The 13737-nt window shown below is 38.0% G+C and overlaps 1 protein-coding gene across 1 annotated transcript in view; it reads right to left on the reverse strand.

Annotated features, from left to right (window-relative positions):
• Kcnmb2 (potassium calcium-activated channel subfamily M regulatory beta subunit 2) overlaps positions 1-13737 on the reverse strand; it is a 303871-nt gene that overhangs the window by 180882 nt on the left and 109252 nt on the right. The window lies entirely within an intron of this gene.

The raw sequence follows: 13737 nt of genomic DNA on the forward strand, positions 1-13737 counted from the left end.
ATGTGAGTTTGAGGGCAGCCTATATGGTGAGACCTTTGTTGCAAAGCAAAGCAACAGAGACAATCAAATACAAATTCTAGTTTTTCTATTACTATATGTATTTAAATACAGTTAAAAGTCATTCCTCAAGATATAAAAGTACTTTGAAAATTATAATTGGTTCATTTACAGTATTGTTCATTGTGGTTCTCTATCTCATTAAGTTTTGCCATTGGTTTTGTTATTTTCTTCCTCTTACTTCTTTTGGGTGTGCTCGAATGTTTCTTTGAGTGAAATGTTCAGTTCAGAGTTTTTGGACCTTCTTGTTTTGCACTAAAAAATTCCTAAAGTAGAAAGCTTCCTCTAAATGCTTTAACTGTATCTCTCATATGTTGACATGAGATGGTTTACTACCCTTCAAAGTAGTCCATAAATTTGCTTAAGTAAAACCAAAGTAGTCTTGAAGGTGAATCAACCTACAATAAGACTAAATTTTTTAGGAAGATGAAAAAACATAAAATCTAGAATGAAATAAAGGAATTAGTCAGAGTTATAAAAACATTGAAGAAAATAATGAAAAGGGTATAGTCAATCATTATATGCTAACAAATTTGAATGGAATGAATGCATACATACGTATATATTTTCCATACATATATATTTCCAGAAATATATGAAGTGCTACAATTAGTTCAAAAAGACAGTCAGAGTTCTATAAGTCAAAGCTTCCTGCTTCTATCCATTTCAAAAATGAGCTAAACAAGATATACAATGAATAAGTAATTTCTGTCCTATAGAAGACATTTTTAATTTTTTTTCTCTATCAGGGATTGAAATTGGGACCTTGAGCTTCCAGGTAGGTGCTTATGCTGCTGAGCTAATATCCCCAGCCTTATAGAAGAGTTTTTAGAAGAAAAATAATTAAAATTGCCTAATTTCATGACACTAGTCATGAAAACACTGAGACCCAACACAAAAATAGTACACACATGCAAATATATTCACATACATACACACACACACACATTACAGACCAGTGTCACTGATGGTTATTGATGTACAAGTCACAAATAACAACTAGCCAAATCCAGTAGTACATTTTATAGGAGTCATAATCAAGTCTACTTTAATCCTAGGAAAACAAGGATGATTTGATAATGCTAATATATGAATGCCATCTAATACATTAATATATGGTCTGAAATTATATGAATGTATCCATTGTTACTTTAAAGCAGAACAAAGACACTCAATGGGAATAATTTTGGTATCTAAACTTCCTTAGCTTTCTAAAAACTATCTCTACCAAAAAACTGGAATAAACCTCATAATTAGTGAGATATTATAGAATGAGTCCCCAAAAAGAATGTCAGCTGCCTCCTCCATGTTCAGGACACTAGGTATTGGCAATACAGTAAAAGGCGAGAAGGAAAGAAGGAGCAAGGAGGGAAGAGGAAAAGACAGACTTGTCAGTATTTTAAGGTGACACAAAAATTTACATTAAACACAAGAAGGAATCCACAAATAATCCAAGCTGGTCATAGAGTTTCAGAAAATTTAGTAGATATAAGAGAACTTATTTTTTTAATGTGAGCAGAAGCCAAGTAGAAAATATATTTTAAAAAGAGCTATTAAACGAGAGCTGCATATTATCCACATGGAAGTTACCCTAAGAATGCATAAGCCCATGATCAAACATAATTTCCTGTTAAAGAGTGTCTCAGTTACTCTTCTTTCATGGCTGGGACAAATACCTGACACCCAAAATAAAGGAAGGAAAGGTTTATTTAGCTCACAGTAACTGGAGGTTTCAGTCCCTACTTGGCTGGCTCCAAGGCAGAGTGGCGCAGGGCAGAGGGCAGCAGTTCATGGTGGTGGAACAACAACAATGGCAACACAGAGTCTGTCTCTCTGTCTCTCTTTTACTGCATTCAGGCTCTCTGCCCCAGGCTAGGGGAAGTACACCCATAATCCCAGCAGTACTAAAACTCATAATCCCAGCCTTGGATCTCCCACAATCCCAGTGGATCATGAGTTAATCGCAAACTCTAGAAGTCCCCTCCCCTTGACTGCATGAGGTTTGGGGGGGGCAACTAGACAAAAACTATAACAAAGAGTATAAAAGGACGTTGAATAAATAGCATGATAATGCTATGCTTACAGATGTGGTCCTGGTGTAACAGTGTCAGTGATTCCTAAATTAATATGTCATTTGATCTATTAAAGTCAATTCACTTAAAATACTATTCACTAAGATTTTTTTGGTATCGAAGACAGGGTGTACATGGTGTACAAGGTCTCACTGCATAGATAGGACTCATAGGGATCCTCCTGTTTACAGCCTCCCAAGTGCTGGGATTACAGGCATGCCCAGTCTCAATTGCCATCTCAGCATGCCCTGGGGGCAGGGCTAGCACAGCAGGATGGGGAACTATTAAGATTTTGAAGGAAAAATTTAAGAAGTTAACTTTAAAAGCTATCCAAAGAATTAAAAAATCCAGAGATATTGAAGACAAGTTTTATAAAAGAAAGCAAAGAATGGAAATCACCTTACAAATATTAAATAATGTTATTAAATTAATGAAGTCTAGAGATTTAAAATTTATTAACAATGCTACAGTTATATGCTATGAATAGGTACACAGCCAATAAAATAAAGACACATTACTTCATAAATACTAAGAGAGTTGGTTCTTTATATGGGAAAAGTTAGCGTCCCATATATCATATGGAAAAATTCTCCGGTTCAAATAAATCCTAAATCTGGACAGTGGAGTTTGTGCATGTATTCCTGGCTATGTGGGTGGCTGACGCCGGACAACCATGTGGGCCCAAGAGTAAAAGCACATTCTGGGAAATAAAGTGAGACACTGGCCCTGCCCTCAAAGCCCAAAAAAACTAACAAAAGCCCCCAAAATACATAGATTATAGACCATGATATTTTAGAATACTTCGGTGAATTTTAGGTGGAAAAGAATTTCCTCTCTAAAGAACTTAAACTGTGAAGAGCAAAGGTGGTAGATCGATCTCCATCAAAGCACACTGCAATTCAAACTGCATGCAGAGTTATCGGGAGACACTGATAGAAATTCCTTAAAAAGTGCAAGACAGACATTAGTCTAGCCACTTAGGGAATCACAAGTGACTGAGAACTGTCAGGAAACAGAAAGCAGCGGGGTGGTTGGACAACGCAGAAGGTGGCATAGCCATATGCCAGATATTGAAGGATGTGATTAATCTAATAAATGAAGACATGCGTAATCTAGATAAATGTAAATTTAAAACACAATGGGAGGGTCAGGGAAATAGCTCAGCGGTATGGGCATCTGCCTGACAAGCATAAGGTCCAAAGTTCAATCCACGGTACAAAACAAAAATAAAACCACACACACAATGAAATACTGGTCCGCATCTATCATACTACAACTCTTAGCAGACCAAAAAGTACCATGCAGATACTGGGACGTGGAAAGCAATGCAGCAGCCTGTCCATAGCATCTCGTCTGCAAATCCTGGCACTTGACTATGTGCATCTCTTTAACAGATTCATAATGAGATATGTGTGATGGTGGAAAAAACAAACAGGCGGTGATCTTGTGTAAGGTCTTCTCCCTTTGTCTTACCCCTGCAGTGGGTACCAGCACACACACAAGCCAAAGAAGTACAACAGCAGTTGAAATAGGCCATAGCTTAGAACTGGATAGATTATAAATTGATGCTGCCCAATGAAAACACAAATATACTTTATAGCTGCGTTCTTTATTACATCTATTTTCAATTACAGTGTAAGATCATATTTGTTTTCCTTAAAACTTTCCACCATTTATCCAATAATGATGTATAAGGAGAGATTGATTCAAGAGATTAATTTTGTGAATCTGTAACAAATTTTACTACTGAAAATGCCTTTTTAATAAAGATAATGTGTCTAAACTAGATTTCCTAGTTTTATGGAAGTCATTTTTCACTTTACTGAGTGGAGGATAAATGTTCTTCAATGAATTACATTACCATGACAAGACCAAGTTCATTAAGTGTATGCCACACTCTGAACTTACTACCCAGAGTTGTGGTAGGAGAGATTGATGCCTCAGAACGCTTCTCACACCCTTTTCTCTGTTGTCTTAACTGACTAATTTCTCAGAGCCACTGTCCTGAAGGGTTGGCTTTGACAGCGCTGACAGGAGCAGACTCTGGCTTCTTTACTGAGAATGTCGTGTTTTCCTGGGCTGCAGCATCAACAGCCATTGCCCTCACTGCTTCCTCCTCCTTTAGGTCAGAAGACCAGATGCCATTTGTCCCTTAGAGATACAGTATCTTCTTTTCTGGCCAGTATTACTAAGTGATACCAACTCTAGTCCAAAAATGAAGGCATGAGCCAAGCCAAGCTTTGTAATGTGGAGGAAACAAATTAATATGCTTAATTATTCATTTCAATATCTGTGTCACAGACATTGAGTCATTGCCAGGACTTTCCTGTTTCCAGACCCGTAATAGAGCCTACTGCCTGGTGCAGGTGGTCATGTGCCTTGGGCTCTGCCCTGCAGCTGTTTGATTTCCCTGTGATCTTTCAGCTGTCTCTCCAGGACTATCATCTATGCAGGGACACATATGCCCGCAGGAAACAACTGTTCTCAGACTCACTTCTCTGCACAGGATCACCTTTTGTGATCCGAATCAGATTTCCTTGTATTTCCATCAGAAGTTTTTCTTTTAAAAGCAATAGCTTTGGATGCAGGTTAATGCATGCAGATGAATACCAGAGATGGCAGCTTGTCTTCCTCTTAGCTGGAAAAAATATGTGTCCTTGTAACATGGTGGTTGGAAGAGCTTATAAAAGCCACCCCTAAAAAAAGGTGCTAAAAATTCTATTAGAGCTGCTAATTGCATAGTACTCCTTCTGTTAAAATCAAAATGGGCACACTAAGATACTGATTTTTTTCATGCATATCTACCGGATATTTCTCAGACCCATTCGTCCTGTGCTTTGCTTATGTTCTTTGCTGTAACATTAGCCAGAGCCTCTCCTGCACCTGCCAACACATGCCTGCCTGTGCCTGTCATGTTTGGGGCCTTATGCAGGCCCTCAGAGACTACTTTTCTGTGTACCCTGCAAGGTAGCAATGTCACCAATGCCCCACCAGGACAACCTCTAGCTGGTGCCTGGATAACACCTCCACTTGTCCCAGTGTGTCCTTTGCTGGCCTCCAGGGTCTCCCTGGAGAGATTCTACATCAATAGCCTGTGGAGACAGCTGGCTTGGTTTGCTGTCTTTACTGATGGCCTTTCCATCTGGGACTTAATTTGTTTTCCTGTTGTAGTTATTTATTTCCCCTCCAAAAGAAATAACTGACACTGCAGTCCTACCAGGAGTTTGCTTTTCCGGGGGGTTCCTAATAGGAAAGGCAAGAGAGAAAATATGTGACACTTGCGTCTTGAACAAGGGAAAGGAACTGCCATTCTTTTTCTTTTTAATTCCAAAGAGGGAAAAACACCCAAAAACAAATAACAAGAACAAAGACAAAAACAAAGCAATGTAGAACAATAAAAATGGTTCAGAATTTCAAAACAAGAACAGAAAATTAACAATGGTTGTTATATTACGTATTGTTATCATCAAATCTGTTGCTGATTACCATTCAAAAAGAGCCAGAAGTTTGAAACAAAAACATATCTCTTGGCTGGTAAGACCTGTGAAAGACATTTTCACATATGTTAGGAATCACACATTATAAAGTGACATGAGATCTGGCCGAGGCTCTCCCTGCCCTGCCTTGCGGGCCAAATGAATTGAGGAATCCCCTGCTTTTTCTTTTGGCCACAACTGGGATCTCAATAGCCCACGATGCAGTGGTGCTCACAGGGGTGAGGTCTGCTGAAGATGATCCAGGGAGCACTGGCACCCAGGTGTGGGGCTGGATCTCAGCTTGTTTCTCTTATGATGTGAAACCTGCCCATTCCACCATTACTTCTATGCTGTTCCATGAAATACCTCCACTCCCCCTGGGAGTGGGGTGTTCGGCTATTAAAAAGCATGGCAAGCCTGAGAGTTTTTGTCTTTGCCTATCCTGAGGCATTGATCTCCTAGCCCCCTTTTTATGGATTACTAAAATTGTTTTTAATTTGTCCTTCACTATATCCCTCATCCAGCAGTTGGGGATTTTGGCCAGGTTCAAGTACACATCATATGTTTATTTACTCTAATAACAATTCTGTGTTGTACAATCCTTTACTTATTTTTATAGTTAGGTAAACTAAAGTTTAATACAATGCACTTGCCTAAATACAGACACAGAGAACGTTGGTTCAGACTGAGATCATCTGTCTGAAGTTGTCTATTTCTTTTATAAAAGCATGTTTGATGGCTATTCTGACTCATGATTTATTTTTTATTTTTTATTTTTTGGCAGAACTGGATATTGAACTCAGGCCTTTGGGCTTGCCAGGCAAGTACTTATTCTACTGAGCTATCTTCCTGGCCCTTGACTCATGATTTTGCCTAGTGTACAAATGAAAGGGTGGATCTGCAGCAGAAATAAGACTGAGAGGGGAAGCTGGCCACATGTACACGCACACACGCTGCTATAAAGACAATCTGTGAGCACTCTAGGAAAAAAGCAGCCCCTTCCCAGCTTCTCACGATCATCTGATCACAGCGGAAGAGGCTCTGCCAAGCCCAGCACACAGGCTCCAGGTGTCTCAGAGTGGGTGCAAGAGGTGCTTGAAGATTTGTGTACAAGCCTGATCTGTAGTAACGTCGTAGAAGTTACTACAGTTGTTTCCCAGAGCGCATCTATGGCACCGCACTCTCCAGCCTGCAATAATAAGTCACTTTCCTTCCTTAGCCACAGGCGCTTTGATCAACATAGGCTCTGTTAGCCTGGGATTCTCTCCAGCCTCCTTTCATCTGGAGGGTTTCTCTTCTACCTTCCATCAAGTACTGCCATCTTGGGATGCTTCCTTGACTTAAGTGCTGGTGAAGTATTTTACTTTTGCCTTGCTGGACACTACGAATTGTTCCAGATTCTAAAAGTATTCTTGACATCCAGAGGCAGCCAGTATTATGGTGGAACTTGTGGATTCTCTGGGGTGTACCCCACATGCTGGTTTGTACCAGGGGACACGTTCTCTGAGTAGGCTGTGTGGATGTGTAAAGATAAGGACTATGAAGAGGGATGCGGAAGATAGTTGCTTCTTTCTCTAGTAGCTTTCATGGGAAAAGTTAGCTTTCGAGGGATAACAGCATTCTAGAAAGACTTGTTGTCTTCACAGGCAACTCAGATCCATGCAGTGGTGAGCTGGCAGGTACTGGATGCTGGAAAGAGCATGAGGAGACTCTGATGTCCCAGAAAGGATACGGGGGTCTGAAACCTTAGACATTTCCGTGATGTTTTATTTTGACTGGGGAAAGGAAAAGTACCTCTCTTTTAGTTTCTGGACGGCAGGGACCTTCTATATTCTGCACTTGTAATTTTGAAATAATTATAGATTCACAAGGGATTAGAAAGAAACATTCAGAAAAGTCTCACATCTTTTCCAGTATGAGCATACATAACTAAAAGACAATATAGAAATCTAAAACCCAAGAGATTGACATTGCTACACTCCAGAGAGTGAATTGAGGTTTTCAGTTATACATGCACCCATGTATGTATGTATGTATGTATGTATGTATGTATACACAATACTATACACTTTTATCCCATGTTTCTCCATGTATAGCCACTATCATGATCAACCATATCATCATCCCAAGACTGTCTCATGTGATGTGTTTAAAATCCCCTCTGTACCATCCACTCCCTTTCTCAACACCTGGCAAACACTAATCCATTCTCCATGTGTTCTTTCTTGAAAGTACCATAAACAAAATCAAGGAACATGGGCCAGCCAGATAGCTCAGTGGATTAAAGTGCCTGCTTAGGCAGACTCAGTGGTCAGAGGTTCGATCCCCAGCCTGCCTTGCCAGCCTCGCCCCTGGGGTGCACTGAGATGGCGATTGAGACTGAACATGGTGGCATGTGCAGGTAATCCCAGTGCTTGGGAAGCTGAAAACAGAAGAATCACTTCAAGTCCAATCTGTGTAGTGAGACCTTGTAGATTGTGTAAACTCTGCGCTAAGTACAAAAGAAAAAAAAAAAAGAAAGAAAGAAGAAAAGAAAAAAATCAAACTGTGTATTCTTTTGATATTATTTTGATATTGGCTTTTTTGTTGTTGTTGTTCAGGATAGTTCCCATAAGGTTCATTCAGTTTGTTTACTGGAATAGCTCATCCCTTTTATTGATGCATTGTACTCCATGAAAGTGTGTGACAGGGACCTGACATTTAATCTCTACCTATGTGTTACCCAGTACATGGTTGGTGCTCAGTGTCAACTATGGGAAAGGACAGCAACTGACTGTGCTGTGTCAAATCCCTTGCACAAGTAGTAGGAGCACAGCTGGTTATTCCCATGCCATCAAGGACAGGCAATTTTGACCCTCTGATCCAAATTGACCACCATCAACTCTGTTAAATGACTACTCAGCTCATTTAACCAGATAAGAAGTTTTTTTTTTTTTTTTTTTTTTTTTTTTTTTTTTTGGTGGAACCAGGGATTGAACTCAGCCCCTTGGGCTTGCCAGGCAAGAGCTTATTCTATTGCGCTATCTCCCTGGCCCCTGACCAAATAAGAAGTTAACCAAAGAAAACAAACTCACACAACAGTAAATGTTGGTGTAATCTGGTCAGATTTTGAATTGGTGACAGGTTTATAAACTTTAGAGACTTGGTCTAGCAATAGAATTTAGCAAAAGTGGAAATCCTAGTAAATAATATCATATTATTGATCAAGCTTCAGTGCAAAAATCTGATGAAAGGATCTCACAGCACTTTCTTCCTAATTTACACTTCTGATAATAGTAGTGTTACCCATTCCTATTGGATTTGAAAACTACAAAAGGCAACTGTTTTTTTAAAATTCTTTTTTAAATTTATACATGGTCTTGCTACCCAGCTCGGACTAATAGTGATCCTCCTGTCTCAGCCTCCCCAGCTCTAGGATTACAGGAGTGTACCACCATGCCCAGTTCCGGGGCTAGCACAGTATGCAGTACCAGGGATTGAACTCAGGTCCTTGTGTTTGCCAGGCAGGTGCTTAGACTACAGAGCTATCTCCCCATCCCATATCAAGCATTTTAAAGTAGGTGGGGACCACATAGTGGTGGTGGTGGTGGGTGATATTGTCATTGCAGTTGAGAAATGAGATAACAGAAGCACAGAGAAGTCACCTAATTTGTCCAAGATTGTACAACTACTTCATGAATGAACCTGGTTATAACTCTGATCTTTGTTTTACAGCCACCTTATTAGATTGCTATTTATCACAGGCAATTCTTTTCAGAAAAGGAAAAGTCTTTGCTTTTTTTCTTAGAGACTGTTTTAATCTTTATCTTGGAAACCACTTTCACAAACCCAATGTCAAAGTACCTGTATGTGAATTGACAGTGTACACTTACTGAAAGTCATGTTTGTGAAAAACCAGAAGCTTTATCTTGATTATTTCCCCCAAACAAATCTCCGAGATACTTAGAATAAACTACTGTATATTATTACACACGACTGCAGTAATTTATTTTACCTGGAGGCAAAATTGTAGCTATTTAGTAAGTCTTATAAAAATCTCCAGATGGCTTAATTATGGCACTTTAGGAACCAAGAATATAAAAATAAAATGGATAAGTAAGCATAACCTGAAAATGTAGAAATGAAAAAAATTGAAAGTTTGAGTCTTTACAATTGAGATCTTTCCATTCATGATACAAGTTCTTAAAAAAAAACAGGAATACAAGTGACCTTCCTCAACTTGATAAAGAACATGTACAGGAGACCTACAGTTAATATCATATTTAGTGGTGAGAAACTTAACTCTTTCCTACTAAGTATGAGAACAAGACAAGAATTTCCTATCTCATCCTTTCTATTTCATAACATATTAACTGTCCTCATTGCTGAAATAAGATAAGAAAAGAACTAAAATGCTTATGATTTTGAAAAAAAAACCCAAAGTTTTGATAACAGATGTCATAATTTTCTACATAAAAATACAAATTGAATAGAATCAAATATTTTAAACCTAATAAGTGGTTACAGCAAGATCATATGAATCATAGTTAATATATAAAGGTCAACTGTTTTCCAATTTACCAGCAACAAATAAATGGAATTTGAAGTTTAGAAACAATACTATTCGCAATTGCACTGAGAAAAGAGTTAGATATACATCAAATAAAGTATGCATATGACCTATTTTTGGATAGCTATGAAGATCTTTGATGAAAAAATCAAAGACAAATCTAAATAAATGCTAAGAGATGCCACATGCATTGATACGAGGACTTGATACTGTTATCAGTTCTGCAAGATTTAGCTGTTACAAACAGTGGTGCTCAAAGGTGGGTGTGCATGCATCGCTGTGGTATGATGCTATTAATTCTTCCAGAAAGATAACCAAAGGGGAATACCTGGGTCAAGTGGGATCTCTTGTCCTAGTTTATTTGAGGAAACTCCACACTGATTTCATCAATGGTTGCACCAGTCTACACTCCCACTAACAATGAACAAGTGTTGCTTTCTCTCTACAGCCCTTCCAGCAGTTGTGATGGATTGTTTTCTTGACAATAACTATTCTTTCTGGAGTGAGGTGGAGTCTCATTTTTGGTTTAGGTCTTTAATTTGTAGGGTGTGATGCTTTCCAGTACTTTACATTTCCAGTAAAATGTCCCTTGTCTGAAGAACAGCTGGTATAATTTTTTTCCAGCCCTGTGGATTGTCATTTCATTCTGTTGGTGATTTCTTTTGCTGTGAAAAAGTTAATAAGATGAACTCTGAGTTGTTGACTTTTTGTGATGATACCTGTGTGATTGGGGTTTTGTTCATGAAATCTTTGCCTATGCCTATGTCTTCTAGAGTTCTATCTTTTCTATCACCTGCGATATTCAGCACTTCTGTTTTAATATTTAGAGTTTTGATCCAGTTTGATTTTAATTTAGTGCATGGTAATAGGCATGGGCCTAAGTTTAGTCTTCAGTATATGAAGAACCAATTTTCTATCATCATTTATTTATTAAAGAGGTCATCATTTCAGTTAATGTGCCTGATACTCTTTGCCAAAGATAATTTATTGAGTGTACTTAGAGTTGTTTCTGCATTTTCTAATCTATTCCATTGATCCTCAGGTCTGCTTTGCTTTTACCCATACCATACTGTTTTTATCACAGTAACTCTGTAGTATAATTGCAAGTCAGGAATTGTGACGTTTCCTACCTTGACTTTGTTGCCCAGAATTCCTTTGGCTCTTCTTGGTCTTTTTTGATTCCAAATGAATTTCAGGAATGTTTTCTCTAGTTCTGTGAAATATGATAATGGCAGTTTGACTGAGTTTGCTTTAAATATGTATGGCAATTTGGGGAGTGTCATTGTTTTCACTATGCTGATTCTTCCTATCCCAGAGCAAGGGATGTCTTTCCATTTTCTGATATGCTCTTTGATTTTTTTTTCCAGAATACTGTAGTTTTTAATACAGAGGTCTTTTGCTCCCTTTGTTAGATTGATTCTTAAGTACTTCATTTTATTCTATGTTATTGTGAAGGGTATTATTTCCCTATTTTCTCTCTCAGTGAGTTCATAGTTTGTATACAGGAGTGTCACTGAGTTTTCAGTGTTGACTTTGTATTCAGATATTCTGCTTTTTTTTTTCAGCTATACTACTGAATCTCATTATTAAATCTAGAAGTCTTTTGGTGGAGTTTTTGGGATTTTTTTTTTTTTTGTAGATTATCATGTCATCCACAAATAATAATGATTTATGTTCTTCCTTTCCTATCTTTATTCCTTTTATTTCTTTCTCATATCTGTTCTGGCCAATGTTTCCAGATGGGTCACTCTTCTCTTATTGCTGGGACAAAATATGTAACACCCAGAAGTAATGAAGGAATGTTAATTTAGCTCACAATTTGTGGAGGTTTCAGTCTGTAATCAGCTGGCTCCAAGGCAGGATGGGATGGCGCAGGGGCAATGGTTCAAGAAGGCAGAAGACAGCAAAAGCAGCAAAAGCAAAAGGGGTGGGGACAAGCATCTTTTCCTCACTTGTATAGTAAGCAGGCTATTCCACTAATCAGGGTAGCTGTATGTGGCACCCCAGCATCTGCACACCCTCCTCTTGCACAGGTTCAGGATGTTTATAAAGTAAGGGCCCTGCTCCTTGATGAGTCATTCAGTCAGGTTGATATAATGTATCAACCATTAAAATATCCTTGTCTTATTCCTGATTCAAAATGAAAGTTTTCAGTTTATGATCTTTAGTATGATATTGGCGATTGGTTTGTCACAAATGACTTTTATCATATTGAGATAAAGACCATCTAGTCCAATTTTCTGTAGGATTTTTATCATCATTGGGTGTTGGACTTTGTCAAATGCTTTTTCTCCATCTATTGAGATGACCATGTTGATATTGTCCTCTGCAGGCTAAGTGGATGGACCTTGAGATCATAATCACAAGTGAAATAAACTAGATACACATATGTAACTTTAGCATTATTTCTCTGGTTTGAGAAACACATAAATAAGAGACAAGATAAGAAAATACAAATAATAGCAAAAATGTATAATAGATATTGTGAAGTATGCAAAAGCTGTCCCAAATGTAAAGGGAACTGGGGAAAGAGGTGGGACAAACAATGAAAGGGAAAGGAAAAAAGTCAGAAAAGTAGAATAAAATAAAGCTTTATGAATGGAGATGGAAAGAGAGTTTGAAAGGAGGGGATGGCAATGGATAAAAAAGGGGGAATCAAGATATATCATACACAGATTAAATTCCTTATAATGAATATGATCTTTATGCATACCTGCACTGTACCAATAAAACAAATACACCAATTATTCCTAATCTAATCTATAGTTTAAACATTGTAGTAAAAATTTCAGAAAAGATTTTACAGATATTGACAAATGAACTCTAATGTTTACATGGAAAGGCAAAGACCCTAGAACTATTAACATAGTACTGAAGAACAACAAAGCTAGAGGACTCATATTCCTGACTTTAAGACTGAGTATACAGCTAATCAAGGCAGTGCGGCGCAGTATAATATTAGATACATAGATTAGCTGAACAAGATAGAGGGTCTGGAAATCGAACCAAGGAAATATAGCCAAGTGGTCTTTGATGAAGAAGCGAAGAAAATTCAAAGAGAAAAGTAGTATTTTCAGTAACAAATTGTGATAGACCATGTATGTGTGTGTGCATGTGCATGTGCATGTGTGTGTGTGTGTGTGAAATAAATTAAATCAGAGATGTGTCACAAAAAATAGCTCAAAATGAATGGTACGCATAAATGAAAACTGTAAACTTTCTCAAACAAAACAGGAGAAAACTGGGTGAGCTTGAATTTGGTGATCAGCTTTTAGGTATCATAGCCAAAGCACAGCCTATGAAAGTAAAACTGCTAAACTGGTTTTATTAAAGTATAAAAGCTTTAGGGGCCAGGGAGGTGGCTCAGTAGAATAAGCGCTTCCTGGCTAGTGCAAGGGCCTGAGTTCAATTCCCAGTTCAGCCAAAGCCAAAACCAAAACAAAGTATAAAAGCTTTGATTGTGAGTTGGGAATCAATATCTGGTTGTAAATAATAACTTTTGTTCTAAGTGTCAAACATACATAAACAAGAAAAGAAAGAAAGGTGGAAGGAAAAAGAAAGAAAGAAAAAAAAAGAAAGAAAG

Source organism: Octodon degus, unplaced genomic scaffold (genome assembly GCF_000260255.1).
Source record: "Octodon degus isolate 3935 unplaced genomic scaffold, OctDeg1.0 scaffold00110, whole genome shotgun sequence".
In the NCBI taxonomy this organism is placed as follows: Eukaryota; Metazoa; Chordata; class Mammalia; order Rodentia; family Octodontidae; genus Octodon; species Octodon degus.